At 36.1% G+C, this 14,135-nt stretch overlaps 1 protein-coding gene across 3 annotated transcripts in view; it reads left to right on the top strand.

Moving 5' to 3' along the window:
- The window catches only part of Arhgap6 (Rho GTPase activating protein 6), a 501,238-nt gene that overhangs the window by 379,049 nt on the left and 108,054 nt on the right, over positions 1–14,135 (top strand). The gene's annotated exons all lie outside the window — the stretch shown is intronic.

Below are 14,135 nucleotides of genomic sequence, written 5' to 3'. Positions count from 1 at the left end.
TACGGTTGCATGTTGTGATTAGTGCATATAGTCTTTCATTACAGGCAATAATAGGTTTGGGAGACTTCTTCAAGTCAGCAAATGAGTTGACTGCATATGCTGAATATTTGAATTCATTTTTAAGGAAGTTCTATTCCATCATCTACTACTCAGTTCTAGCAGTTAACATTGTCCTTTTTTAGAAACCGCTTAAGGTTCTCCAGACTTTTCATATCAAGATGCATAGATTCATATCTCATTCTGGTAAAAATAAATAAATAAATAAATAGATAGATAGATAGATAAATAAATAAATCCAAAGCTCTCTCAGAATTCTACAGTTTCCAATGTTCTTTTTCTGTTTCTATTAAAAATATTTTCTCTGTCCCTTGTGTCCTTTATCACCACTCTGATGTCCACCGAAAGGAGAGACCAATGTCTTTTTTCTTGGCCCTTTCCAGAAAACCACCTGTCCTGCAAACTACTGTGACCTCAAGACTATTACAGTCACAGTGCTTATTCTAATGCACTCCCTGAGGGACAAAGTAAATATTTATCACATGCCAGAGAATGTTCTTGGAAATATACTTGAATACTTAGAAACATGTGTAACAGGAGATATTGCCCTGGTTCTACTACAGAGCCAGTTGGCATTTCTAGTCCAGTGATTCTCAACCTGTGGGTCGCTACCCCTTCACGATTCAGATGACCTTTTCACAAGGGAAGGATGACAACCACTGCTCTAGACTTTTCCAGTATTTACTAAGTCCAGTTTTTCATATTGAAAACTGAAATTGACATCTCTTTTTAAGTGCTTATTAACTGTCCCTTTAGTGGCATTGCCTCTGGGTTTTCACCAATCTTGCCTTTACTTAAACAGTATTAACCAAGTTAGCTATTAAATTTACGAGCATTTTACTCCACTGCCTTAATAAAGAATGGATTGGCTTTACTTTATTCTACAATATGATCATTTAAGATATAAATTTATAACTAATGACAGGGACTAATGGGGTTTGTATCAGTATTAAATGATGTTCAATAAATTGGTGTTATAATTAGACCTTTCAAATACTTACAGTTTTTAAACTTTCACACATATACATATTTTTCTATAGCCACAAATATGCATAACTTCTAGACCCTCCAAATAGTCATAAGAGTATGTAATATATAGTATTCATGACAGTATTGAAATTAGACAATGTTAATCTTGACTCCTGCTTCACCCCAGACTGAGGGAACATTGAGAAATTACCTGGATATGTGAGTCACAGTTTCCTCATGTGTAGGAAGAATACAATAATACAATCTACCTAAGACAATTAGTGTAAAACATAGAGGAGAGACATACACAGGGAAACTGAAAGTTGTTTGTTGCCCATGCCATTCCTATTACCTGGAAAATGGTAAGTGTTTAAATGATACAAATAATACATAAGATCTAAGGTGGGCTAAGGTAAAAGTTTATCTTTGAGAATAAATTAGTAAAGACAACTGAACATCATGATGAAAGGTAGATCATTCAATTTGGAAGAGAAAAATGGCAGAGTAGTAAGTGGAAGGACATAATAAGCCAAATGTTTACCACATAATGAACACAGAATATGACTCTAAAAGTATGTTCAAGGTTTTCACTTTTTTATGAATATGTTTATTGCTGAATCATATATATATATATATATATATCAGATGCAAGACATAGTCTCTCTGAAGGAAGTTATAAATGATAGAGTAAGGAAATGTAGATCATATATTTTCATTCAATCTCCTACTCATTTTATTTAATTACAAGTATTGGGATGCCTGAAAGGATTTGGAACATATTTTCTTTCACAAAATTGTAGATAATAAGAAAGACCTAATTAATAAAGACATTGATGAATTACTCTTGGCCTTACAGCCACATGCAGTGTATCTCATTACTGTTTTTTATCTTTCAAGAATGAAAAAGTGATAGATTTGGTCACAGTGATCCACAGATGTGTTCTTATTATAACACTTATTTTCTGACTAAAGCAATTACTGTGCATTCACTGTGGGTAGCAGTTGGTCAGACAGTGATGGCCAGTTCCATAGAAATGATACAGTTATTTCTGTATATTCCTCTATGTCATGTCCTAAATTATTGGATATTAAAATATGGATTTTTATCTGGAAGTTCCTCCACTAATTTAGCTACCACTCATATAATTATTAAAAATACCAAGTACAACCATGTGTGGTGGCTCATACTTGTATTCTCAGCATTCTAGGAGTTGAGGCAGGAGAATCATCACTGTTTGTAAACAACTTGGTCTACCAGTAAGTTTCAGTACAATTGGGCTACGGAGTAAGAAATTGTCACCAAAGAAATGCACAAGTCCAGTTAAAAATGAAAAAATGATCTACATAGACATTTGTCAAAAAGAAGGAATACAAGTGGTAAGTAAATGCATGGAAAATGCTCACTGTCATTAGCTATCAGGAAAATACAAATCAAAATTATGAGAAGATATTATCTTACCAAAGATAGAATGGCTACTCTCACAAAGATAAGAAGTAACAAAGGCTGTCAAACATTTAAAGAAAAAAAGTGCTACACGCCTTGGCAAAGATATAAATTCTCAATACTCAGCCATCAGAACACTAAAAATAGATCTTTACCATGATCCAGAGATCCATATCTGTGTATACACTCAAAGAACGTGAATTCATTACTTCAAAGGCACATCTGTACTCCCAGGTTTACTGTGGTACTGTTTACAGCACCTAAGATACAGAATCAGCATAGATGCTCATCAACAGATGAATGGATAAATAAAGTGTATATGTACACAATCTTGCTTTATTGTCCTATAATAAAGATGAAATCTTGTCATTTCCAGCAAATGAATATAGAACTAGAAACAAGTTTTCAGAAAATGCTAACTAGCTTGATATGATCATGTAATTCTGAATATCACACTCTCCTCCAAAAATATGCATAATAAACTCAAAATCCACAAAATTACTGAGTGTTTTAGGAAAAAAAATTCAAATTTCAATTAAAATTTTGCCTAAATCCACTTATTTCGTTTTTGCATAAGTTGATTTTGGAAAACACAACTTAACAAAAGTAAATTTGTTTATTTTATATAGAGTGTATAACATTTCCAGAGTAATCCTGTTTCTCTTTCTTTTTGAAGTTGATTATTTGTTATTTTAAATCAGTATTTAAAACAATTTTAAGCATAAGATATTTTCCTGTATGTGATATCTCTGAGACAAGTGTAACAATGTGGATCCCAACTATGTCTCTATTTCTTCCTAGTTTCATTTCACATACCTGTAAGAGCATGTATTTGTGCCGAGTACATATGAACTGCAGGTTATTCTTGTTATTATAGAGAACAAAAAGTGTGTGAATTTATTACTACTTCTAAACACTGTCCTTGGAAGTGATAAGTGAGTAAATTTAAATGCCCTTCTGAATTAAAATAGCTCTTTTGTCGTTTTTGGTAGTTGTTATTCTTTCATTTGATTTGCAGCCCATCACATTTTGCTATTCCCAGGATGGTTATGCTAGCAAGTTTCCCGCTTTAAATTTGCTGGTTCTGATTTATGGTTTGTTGGGAAACCATATGACCAAGTGAGTTAGAGATTTTTATCAACTTAAAGCAAAGGAACACTCTCAGACAACATGATCTGCTCATGGCATTTGGGATCACCTGTGAGAATTGCTCAAGAGATTAATTTTCATAGCATTTGATGGAGATGGTGGCTTCAGGGAGGATATTTTCTATTACTGCTTTGCAATTCTATCTTCTGGCTTACTTCCTGAGTCTCAGTCACTTTTGATTTATGAGAGTGGTCATTGGAAAAGTGAATACTGAGGCCCTTTCATATCAACTACATAGTACCTCATTTCTCAAGCCTTCTCTTAAAGCAGACTCAGAATTGACTAATATTCTAGAACCATCCCAAGACTAACTACTTTTGGGTAATTAAAACTAAAGTTAGCTTTTTAATTATTTAGTTATACAAAGAGGACCCTAAGAGAAGCATACATGGATCTACTGTATATGAAAAGTTGAAAAAGACAAGATCTCCTGAGTAAATTTGGAGCATGGGGACCTTGGGGGAGGGTAGAAGGGGAGCAGAGAAGAATGGAGGGGAGCGGAGAAAAATGTATAGCTTAATAAAAACAATAAAAAAGAAAATTATCTGGTTGTAGAATTCATTCATAAGGAAATTTCCATATGGATAGAGGAAAATTTCACAAGACTCCACACCTAAGTGAAGAGCTACAATGACAATGACTGTTAAAGAAAGAAAACCAGTACTTTTTTCTCCTGTCTAAAAAAGCATAAGCCCAGTCCTAAGGAGTCAGCCCTAAAGTCATGAAAATACTGGACTAATATAGTCACGAACTCAAAAGTATGTGGTTGGGGGAACACAGAGTTGGAAGAGGGATTGGGTGGAAAAGATCCAAATACAATATACTCATATAAGAAATTCTCAAAAATTATTTTTCTAAGAAACTAGAAAATACCATTTGCTAAGATGAATATTTTCTGAAATATAGAGTCCAAACTTTGGCATGTCACCACTTATTGATTCTGATAGACACTGATTACTCTTGACCCATTGAAACCCTTGAAATGTACTGTGTCTTATACTTCCTTTGAGGTACTTTCAGTAACATATAGAAAGTAGGTGATAGATGGTTGATTGGTAAAAATGTCAAAATTATTCATGATATTGTGAAAATATAGAAAATTGTGTTGTTTAGTGTGAATTCCTCATAGGCAAAGACTGCAGTAATTTAGGTGAAATACTTGACTCACTAGGAAAGACCTCCTTCTCCAAAGCCCTTTCTCCCTTCTTCCCTTCTTCCCTTCCTCCCTTCTTCCCTCCCTTTCTTCTTATTTCAATTTGTGCAGATGTTTTGCCAAAATACTAACAGTAGTTATGTAAGGAACTCATTCCTGAACACTTCTGGGTAGCCAGCATTTCATTTCATCTTTTAAGGTAATCTGTAAATTCAATAAACCCAGGAGAAATATAAGATATTTGGGCCACAGAGTTTTTTTATTCATGTTCAGCAGGATTGATGATGCCTAACCCTTTCTTAGAGCCCAGGCTTATTTAATGTTCCTTTGGCGTGGCGGAAGGTTGAATAAAAAGTTCAGATAAAAGCACAGTACTTTGAAAGTGAGAAAGGCCTTTTTGATTACATATAGATAATACCTTAGTAATATAAGTATTCACAGAAAGAATTCATATAGCTTGTAATTTGGAAGTCTGCAGGCATTTGCTAAGTATCTGGTGGAACAACTTTCAATGAAGGAAATTATATGCAGATGGCAGTGTGTTGTTTGGGTTATAATTAGCTGGTAATTGTCAGGAGTGAAAATATTATACCTGTGTTAACAGAGGTAGCACAGTAATGTAAAAACAAGCTATTTTATTTAAGTTTGTTGAACAGAATGCACCAAAATTCATTTTGCTATCCTACTTTTGTCCAATATACACACACGTTGGCCAGTAGTCTCTATACTGTCAAGGGAAGCAAGAAATTTGCTCTTTGGCAGAGGACAGGCTAGGGCATAATTATGCTTGGGTCATTGATCCATTGTGCCTGGCCCAGTTGTGTGAATCCTTTGCTCATTTGCTATAATGCCTAGAAAATGGGCATTCCTAAGTAAGGTGTTTCTAATAATATTTAATCTTAAATATGTTTTGCAAAAGTAAGAGTGACTATTTCTTTCCTTTCTTGAGATGAGGCCTTACTATGTAATACTACCGGCTAGACTGGAACTTGATACATAGTTCTTGATAGCCTCAGACCTTTTCCTCAGTCTTTACCTTGCTGGTGCTAGGATTAAAAGGCTGCACCATCAGGACCTGTTCAAGAGTGACAATTTAAGTAATTGCAGGGGAAGGAAAGGGAGAAAATTCAATGAAACAAAGGAAAAATAGTCAAAAGGTTGGAAATTATTACTCATATTTTAGTATATAGGGTTTTCTTCCATTGTTCTTGAACGGAAATGATATATCATATACACTTCACATATCTCGGGGTCCTAGACAAAGTGGTAGCATATACATTCAAAAAGTAAAGATCTCAGTTAATGATTTTCATATTAAATATAGGGGAGCATATGAGATCTCTTGCTAGAGATTATTGTTCAAGTCACCTAGATATTACTCTATAAAATGAGTTCCTGTTTATTTAAAAATAAAATCAAATGAAACATATAAAAAGGATTGAAAATGTTTTATTCATATGTGATTTTCATACCTTGAAATTTACCTCAAAATGTGCAGCCTTAGTATCCTGACCCAGTTTCTAACTATCAACATAATCTAATTTTCAAACATTTTCATTACCTGGAAATAGTGATTGGCAGTTACTCTTAGTTGCCTCCACTCTTGAGCCCCAAACAACAATGTATTTTCAGTCTCTACAGATTTTTCGTCTTCTTGGATTTTCCTGTTTTTAATATTTCATATGGAGTCATATAACACATGTTTGAAAAACAGATCTCTGGCCATCTCTGGCATACTTGACATATGGGATTAACCAATTATCTGCTGTGGTACGTTCAGCAGCATTCCTGGGCTCTTCTCCCTACATACCAGTAGCAACACCCCACCTTATCCCAGTACCCACCACCAAAATATGACAAGCTAAAACTGTCTCCAGACATGTCACATATCCAAAAGAACCAAATTGTTCTAAGTAGAGAATTGTAGCACCACGGTGCCTATGAGCTGAGCTGGATATAGGGTGGTATGAAGTTGGCTGGAGACCTAGACCCCTGTGTTATCACAAAGAGACCAATATCTCAGGGTTCCCGGAACTCCACACTTCCCACCTTCATTTTCAAAATTCTGATTTCCTTCTTTTAAAAAAATAATGAACCAAGAGTTTCCATGTATAAAATTGTCAAAAAGTAAATAAAAGATTCTCTATTGTTTAAAAGCAAATAGAAAGATGAATGGGGAAAAGCAAGTAAAGAATTAGTTAAATGAAATTTACCTGGGACTTAAAAGTTCAAAAACTACCTGGAAGATAAAAATCATCCAATCTTCAGTCTGTTGAAAAAACAGAGAAATTGTTGGGTTTAGGGATTGGTGTGGATGGGAGGAATATAAGAAACGGTGAGACATGAATGTGATCAGATTCCATTAGATGCATTATGACATATTTATATATGTCAATAGTTGACAAAATATTAGTTTTAATTTTTAAATGTTATAAACAGCAAAAAGTAAGAATCAATTAAAATGAATGAATTGGGGCTGGTGAGATTGCTGATATAAGATAAAGGCACTTGGCCAAGTCTGATGACCCCATGACCCACATGTTGGGAAGCAGAAGCAACTTACACAAGTTGTCCTCTGACCTCAGGCATGCACTGTGACACACACTTCATCCATGCAAACACAAAAGAAAACAATAAAAAAAGTCTTATACAATTTTAAATGAAAAAAAATATGCAAATAAATTATTTTAAGATAGAATTAAGTAGATCTATGCCTGTGGTTTTTAACTTCATTTAAAGGACTGGAACTGTGGTGTCAATAGCATTTTTTAAAATGTCTAAATTAGCATTTGAGCTTTCCCATGCTACAGCTGTAAGAGTATGCTGATAACTCTAAAGGAGCTTGACCTAAATCATTCTCTGCTCTATAAACACTCTTTGAACAGCGAAAGGAAGCATGAGATTTGATTTATACCGTGGCTAATGAGAACAAGTGGGCAATCACTCTTTGATCATATCCTTCTAATCTAACTTAGTTTCAGGAATGGAGGAAAGGCAGGAAGTGCTTGGGCCATAAAAAACATCAGAAAGTCCATGTGTGAACATGTCCTCATTTTTGTTTTCCTCCCCTCCCCCTCCTTTTCTCTCCTCTTTGCGCCTCACCCACTTCCCTACTATCCCCCCATTCCTTTCCTTTTTTACCCTGTTCTTTCTCTCCAGTTCCCTTCATTTCTTTTCCTTCTTTTTTTTCCTGTCATGGTGCTAGGGATGGAACCTAGGGCTTCAAACATGATGTATAAGAGTTCCACCACTGAACAGCCCTAGAAGTCAAACCCTTAAAATCAGGCCCAGGAATAAAATGAACCTGTAGGCTTCAGCTAGCGATGTTTAAAACATGTTTAAGGTAGGATCGGCTAGAACATTTTATAGGCTGTGTGTATCAAAGTTTATATTTATGATACTTTCATATTATGATAAACTTAAGAGAATATAACCCCATTTTAGGTAATTTGCACAATACATGAAACTAAAACATGCTTGAATATTTAGCAAAACTGAACAAAGGGATAGTTGGGTAGCACTGAGTCTCTACAAAGCACTTCTTATACACTTGACTTCTAATATAATTTAGAAGTAATGATCTTCAATACTCATTACATTTAAGAACCATTTGGTGAGTTTTTGAAGACATTTTTGTCTTGGTTTCATTCCATCCAATTTCTCATTTAATTAAACCAAGCACAGGTTTTATCTGTTATTGTAATTTTCAGGAACCAGAGGAGCTTGGAAAAGTATTGATGAGTAGGTGCTATTTCTGGAACTTTTGTTTCTGTTGAATATAATGTGCAGCCAGAGTTGAGATTCATAAAGGCAATGTATTGTGAACAATCTGTTCTGTCTGTTAAACCTTTACTTCATATGGAAGGCTATGCTTTCTATCAGTCTTGCCCAAGCCAATGTTTTTAATCTTCTATATGAATTATCATTCAGTGCAATCGATTAAAATTAAGAGCAACTGAAAAGTATCACTGATGATTATGAAAGTAGTGTCTTATCTTCAGACTTTAACACAATGAAAAATCCACAAGGAGCACTCAGCATTTGCTGATGAAGGATAAAATGTGTCTTTCACGGCCTCTTGGCTTATTAGAAATATTTCATTTGAAACTGGATTTCTCAGAGTCCATGTTAGACTACTAACATGTTGATTCAATGAAATGGTGCATTTTGTGAACCACCCATCTGACTGTGTTACTTTGGGTGTAGCTGTTTTGATTTTTGTTCCCTCCCTCTGAGTACATGGTTTTGTTCATTTAATCAAAGAAATCCAGTTGTTTTGCCATTTTGTAGACACATTCTTTGTGTGGCCAGGAATCCTGTTTGCGGTGACCACACCACAACTAGATTTGAATGTGGAGCAAACAAGTGCTAATTTGAATCAATTGTTAAGATTGCCAGCAACCAACCAATGTGACCTCTATCCTTGGGTTCACTTAGCAACCCTGAAGGCAAGGCACTATGTTTATTCCATTATCATTTCCTCCATCCATCAAAAATCCCAGTCCTCACAAATGAGACAAGAAGAAACTCAAACTTGGGACATTTTTTTGTTCTTAAATTTTTATATGCTTTTATTTCTTAGTACAAACATAATTCATGTTTGTAAATAGACTCTTCATGATATAAAAAAGTGTTAGGCAGAATGCCCTTAAAAATCTCACTGTCAGCTGGGTGGTGGTGGCACATGCCTTTAATTCCAGCACTCACGGATGCCGAGGCAGGCAGCTCATTGTGAGGAATTGTTTTAGACAACTTGTACTGTTCTACAGCCTTGTTAGTTGTCATCTCTTCAAGTGTATACAGGAATAGTGACTTCATTTTGCCTTCATACCTGCAGAGAATTAAATTGAATAAATATCCCAGAGTTTACTTAGTTAATTGCACCTTGATAGACACGTAGGCTGCTGATATCTCTAAACATGTAATAAAATATGACATGGTTATTTATAACATGTATTAGTACTGTATGATAGATATTGGTAGAGTTTAATATGCCCAAAATAAGGTGTGTGTATTTTGCAAGTTTACAAACTAAATGGCTTCTACAAAATGAACCTATGTGTTCCAGATGAAAAGGCAACCTAAGATCCTCAAGTTTTCCAGTCGCTCCTCCCAATAAAAAATAACTCCTATTCTGTCTTTTCACACTTTAGATTGATTTCTACTATTTTGAAACTTTGCATTTATGGGCTCATGTGCTGTCTTTGGTGTCAACATGATATCTGTGGGATTCATGTGTATTGGTTTAAGTGGTTGAAGTTGTTTTTTTCGTTCTCATTGCCGTGTAGCTTTCCGTTATGTGGATAGACCACAATTTATCCTTTCTATTTTGATGGACATTTCTCTAGTTTATGGTTTGAGGCTATTGTGAATAATGATGCTATGAACATTCTGCCATGCATCTTGTGGAGAATATGTGCACACATTTCCATTGATTTTAGGAGAGGGGCTTTATGCTTTCTTGTCATTATTATTGTGGCATCTCACTAGCTAGCCAAAGTAGAGGGTTTTGGAGGGATGAAATTAGTGATGTTCTTGGATCTGTTTTTGCAGACAAGGATTGGAATTGTTGATATTTTCACTATTGAAGATGCTGTTCAAGTTAACATATTTTTTCATTTTGTGTGTGTGTGTGTGTGTGTGTGTGTGTGATGCATCTGTGAGTTGAGCACATGTGTGACACAGCCCATGTCTGTGTCAGAGAACACATTTTGAGAGTCAGTTCTACCCTTCCAATGTAGGATATTGGCATCAAATTCAGGTTGCTAGTCCTGAGCAACAAATGCTTTAGCGCTCTGAATCATCTTGCTAACTCTGAAGTGAATATATTTGTGAATATATCTTGTCTACTTTATAAGCAGTCTTATAACTTGAGTACTTAGGATGGGTGCACGTGGTGGTATGCACATGAAGTTTTAGTTACTCCTAACTGACACCAAAAGTGTGTTGAAAGGCCTTGTCTGGGCTGCACAGGACATAGCGTGATTAATTATGTCTTTCTTGGCATGGAAGGTGGTACATTTGCCTTTTTAGGTGTTATGGATAGAAGTTTGACTCAAGTCTCACTGGATGCAGAGTGCCCAGCGCTCAGGAGGCTGAAACAGAACAGAGTTAACTTTTGTGTAAGCATTGCAGAACTGCTACCAGAAAATATCTTAAATTTTAAGGTAGGCCTGTAGCTCTGTGGCACAGGTGCTGTTGTGTGCCTTCTAAAATACCAGGCAAGAAAAAGGAAAATCACTGTCTTCTCTACGTGACTTTTCTGACATTCTCTAATGAACTAGTGCCTTTCTCAGGTGGCCTAAAAAGGCAGAACATTCTAATTGTATATATGAGATGCCAGAGCATAGGATGAAGCTACCAGCTTGTTTTTTTCTTTTTTATTATACTAAAATATCATTTCCCCATCCCTCTCCTCCCTCCTACCCCTCCTATACATGCCTTCCACTCTGTCTTATATTCATACCCTCCCTTTCTTTAACCACTGTTGTTGCATATACTTATAAAAATAAATATATAAATACAACCTGCTGAATCAATTCAGTGCTGATTGTATGTATATATTTTTAGGGTCAACGACTTAATATTGGATAACTAGTTGGGGTTGGGAGCTCATTCCTGGAGAAATGAATGCTCCCTCTATGGGCAGTGTTAATTGCTTGCAGCTATTCATCTAAGGGTAGGGCATCATAAGATTTCCCCATCTGCATTTGGATGGCAACTGGTGTTGGACCTGGAGTAACTGGTAGTTGTGAGCTACCATGTGGATGCTGGGAAATGAACCCAGGTCCTATGGTCCAGCCCATGAGATCCTTTAGAAGATATTTTTTTAATTATTTTTTGAGGTTATAATTACATTTTTCTCTTCCCTTTCATCCCTCTAAACCTTCTCATAAACCACTACTCGCTCTCTTTCAAATCCATAACCTCTTTTTAAATTAAATTGATCGTTGTTACATACATATATCCCTAGATGCCTGTATGAGTTTTTAATTTTTAATTTTTTTATTTCATTTTACATTCCAAACACAGTTTTCCCTCCCACCCCTGCCCGCCTACCCCTGCTAACCCCCATCCACTCCTCCAAAATGGTAAGGGCTTCCATGGGGAGTCAACAAAGTCTGGCACATTAACTTGGGACAGGACCAAAACCCTCCCCACTGCATTATGGCTGAGCATGGCATCCCACCATAGGGAATGGGATCAAACAAGCCAGTTCGTGTACCAGGTATAGACCCTGTTCCTGCTGCCAGGGACCCCTCAGAGAGTCCAAGCTTCACCACTGTCTCCCAGATGCAGGGGACCTAGTTCACTTCTATGGAGACTCCACAGCTGTCGGTCTAAAGTTCATCAGTTCTCCCGAGCTTGCTTCAGCTGTCTGTGCAGATTTCTCCATCATGATCTTGACCTCCCTTGCTCATATATTTCCTCCTCCCTTTCTTCAGTTGGATTCCTGGAGCTCGGCCTGGTGCTTGGTTGTGGATTTCTGCATCTGGCTCCATCAGTTACTGGATGAAGGCTCTATGATGATGGTTGGGGTAGTCACCAATCTGATTACAGGGGAAGGCCAGTTTGATCGCCCTCTCCATTATTGCTAGGAGTCTTAGCTGGTGTCCTCCCTGTGGATTCTTGAGATTTTTAATATGAAGCACCTAGCCTGGTCTGGCATTAAATAAGTATACAAAATTGGTCTTTTACTAGTTGTAATATATCCTTATTATTATTAAAAGGCTGAGGAGTTAAAATATACTCACATATTAGAGAAAATGATTTGGAAATGTGGGTACAAAAATTTCCAAAGGACAATGTTCTCAGAGCTCTTGGGATATCCGGTTTGTTTTGTGTGGGGGGATGGTAAGAATAAAGCATTATTGAATGTTCCAAAGATAGACAGCAGCATTTGGTTGTGTCTATCTATCTTTTTCAAACAATAGAATTTATAGAAAGAAGTAGTAGAAAATGTTGTTCAGTAGCAGAATTAGGTGGTATCTGGAAGACAGTCATTGTAGAAAATCCTTTACTGCATTACTCTTGCTAATAATATGAAATTAATAAACAATTATCCAAACACTTTCACTTTAAATAATAATGTATATTCAAGGCTGAAGAAACCATATTTTTATTGCTGAATGGAAACGTTGCCTTTAGTTTCGTTGGCATGTAGCTTACCTGATACCTTATTCTCCCACTAGAGGTCTAACTTTCATAAGATGAGGCACCAGAAAACCAAGAAATGTGGGTGGCTTCTGTAGCCTCCATTCCCTGACTTGTAGACCTCTTCGTTCATCTTCAAAGCCAACAATATCATGTCTGTCTGGCCCTGCTTTAGTAGTCATATCTTCTGCTCTGAGTTTTGCTGGAAAAGGTTAACCTATGTGAAGAACTCAAATGATTAGCGTGAGCTCACCTGGATAATCTAGTGTATTCTCCAACTAGCAAGTTGCGAATGTAACAGCATATGCAAGTCCCCTTCGCCGTTCCAGGTAACACATTCCTAGATTCCTAGGTTTTGAGAACCCACCCATAGATATCTTCTACGCTATTAGTCTCCCTGGGTTTTGACATCTCTTAAAATTGGTGATATTCCACAGAGCCAGAGAGACAGTCAGTGATTATCTTTGCTGCTTGACTCTTCCTATCAGGTTTCACTGTATGAAATGATTAGCTTGTAAGCAATATTAAATTCTGCCTTCATTCAAAGAGCAATAAAGTCAGAGAGCAGGAGAGTAAACAAAACGAGGTTATTGCAGCAATATAGGGAATAACAGCTCAGCTAGAGTTGAGCTGTATTTTAATCTATAAAATTTAATACCAACTTATTGGTATTAAAGTAAAAGTTGCTTACCTGTTATTTCAGTGTACCCAACATGTAGCTCACATTTTAAAGAAAGGGACACTAGAAATCTTTTAAATTTGCAAGTCATTCATGATCATTAGCATATGAAAACAAAAGGAAGCAGAAAATTTTTGCTTATTCTCTTAGTTTGGCCAGAGCTCTAGGGGCCAATACACATGAAGCAGAGACATTATGGGTTTTCTCAATATTGATGATCTCTACATCTCAAGCAATGATGTAGAAAATGTATTTTTTAATATTTGACGTTTAGAGTCATGCTGTTTAAAGTTTTGTTTCCCCCTTTCTGTTTTCGGGTGTGTGTACATTTACTATATAATCCAACAATACCACTCTTAGATAATCAAAACTCCCAAGATAATCAAAACCATGCTTCCACTAGAACTTGTTTGGTGAGTATTCACAATAGCATTATTCATAATGGCCAAAGAGTGGGAACAGCTGAAAAATTCAAGGAACAAACAGATAAGCAAGATATAATCTATGTTATTTCATTGTAAGAAACAATT

This window comes from Myodes glareolus, chromosome X, assembly GCF_982192425.1.
Source record: "Myodes glareolus chromosome X, mMyoGla1.1, whole genome shotgun sequence".
Classification (NCBI taxonomy): Eukaryota; Metazoa; Chordata; class Mammalia; order Rodentia; family Cricetidae; genus Myodes; species Myodes glareolus.
The sequence above is the reverse complement of the archived record's forward strand: the minus strand, read 5'-3'. Positions and strand labels throughout refer to the sequence as shown.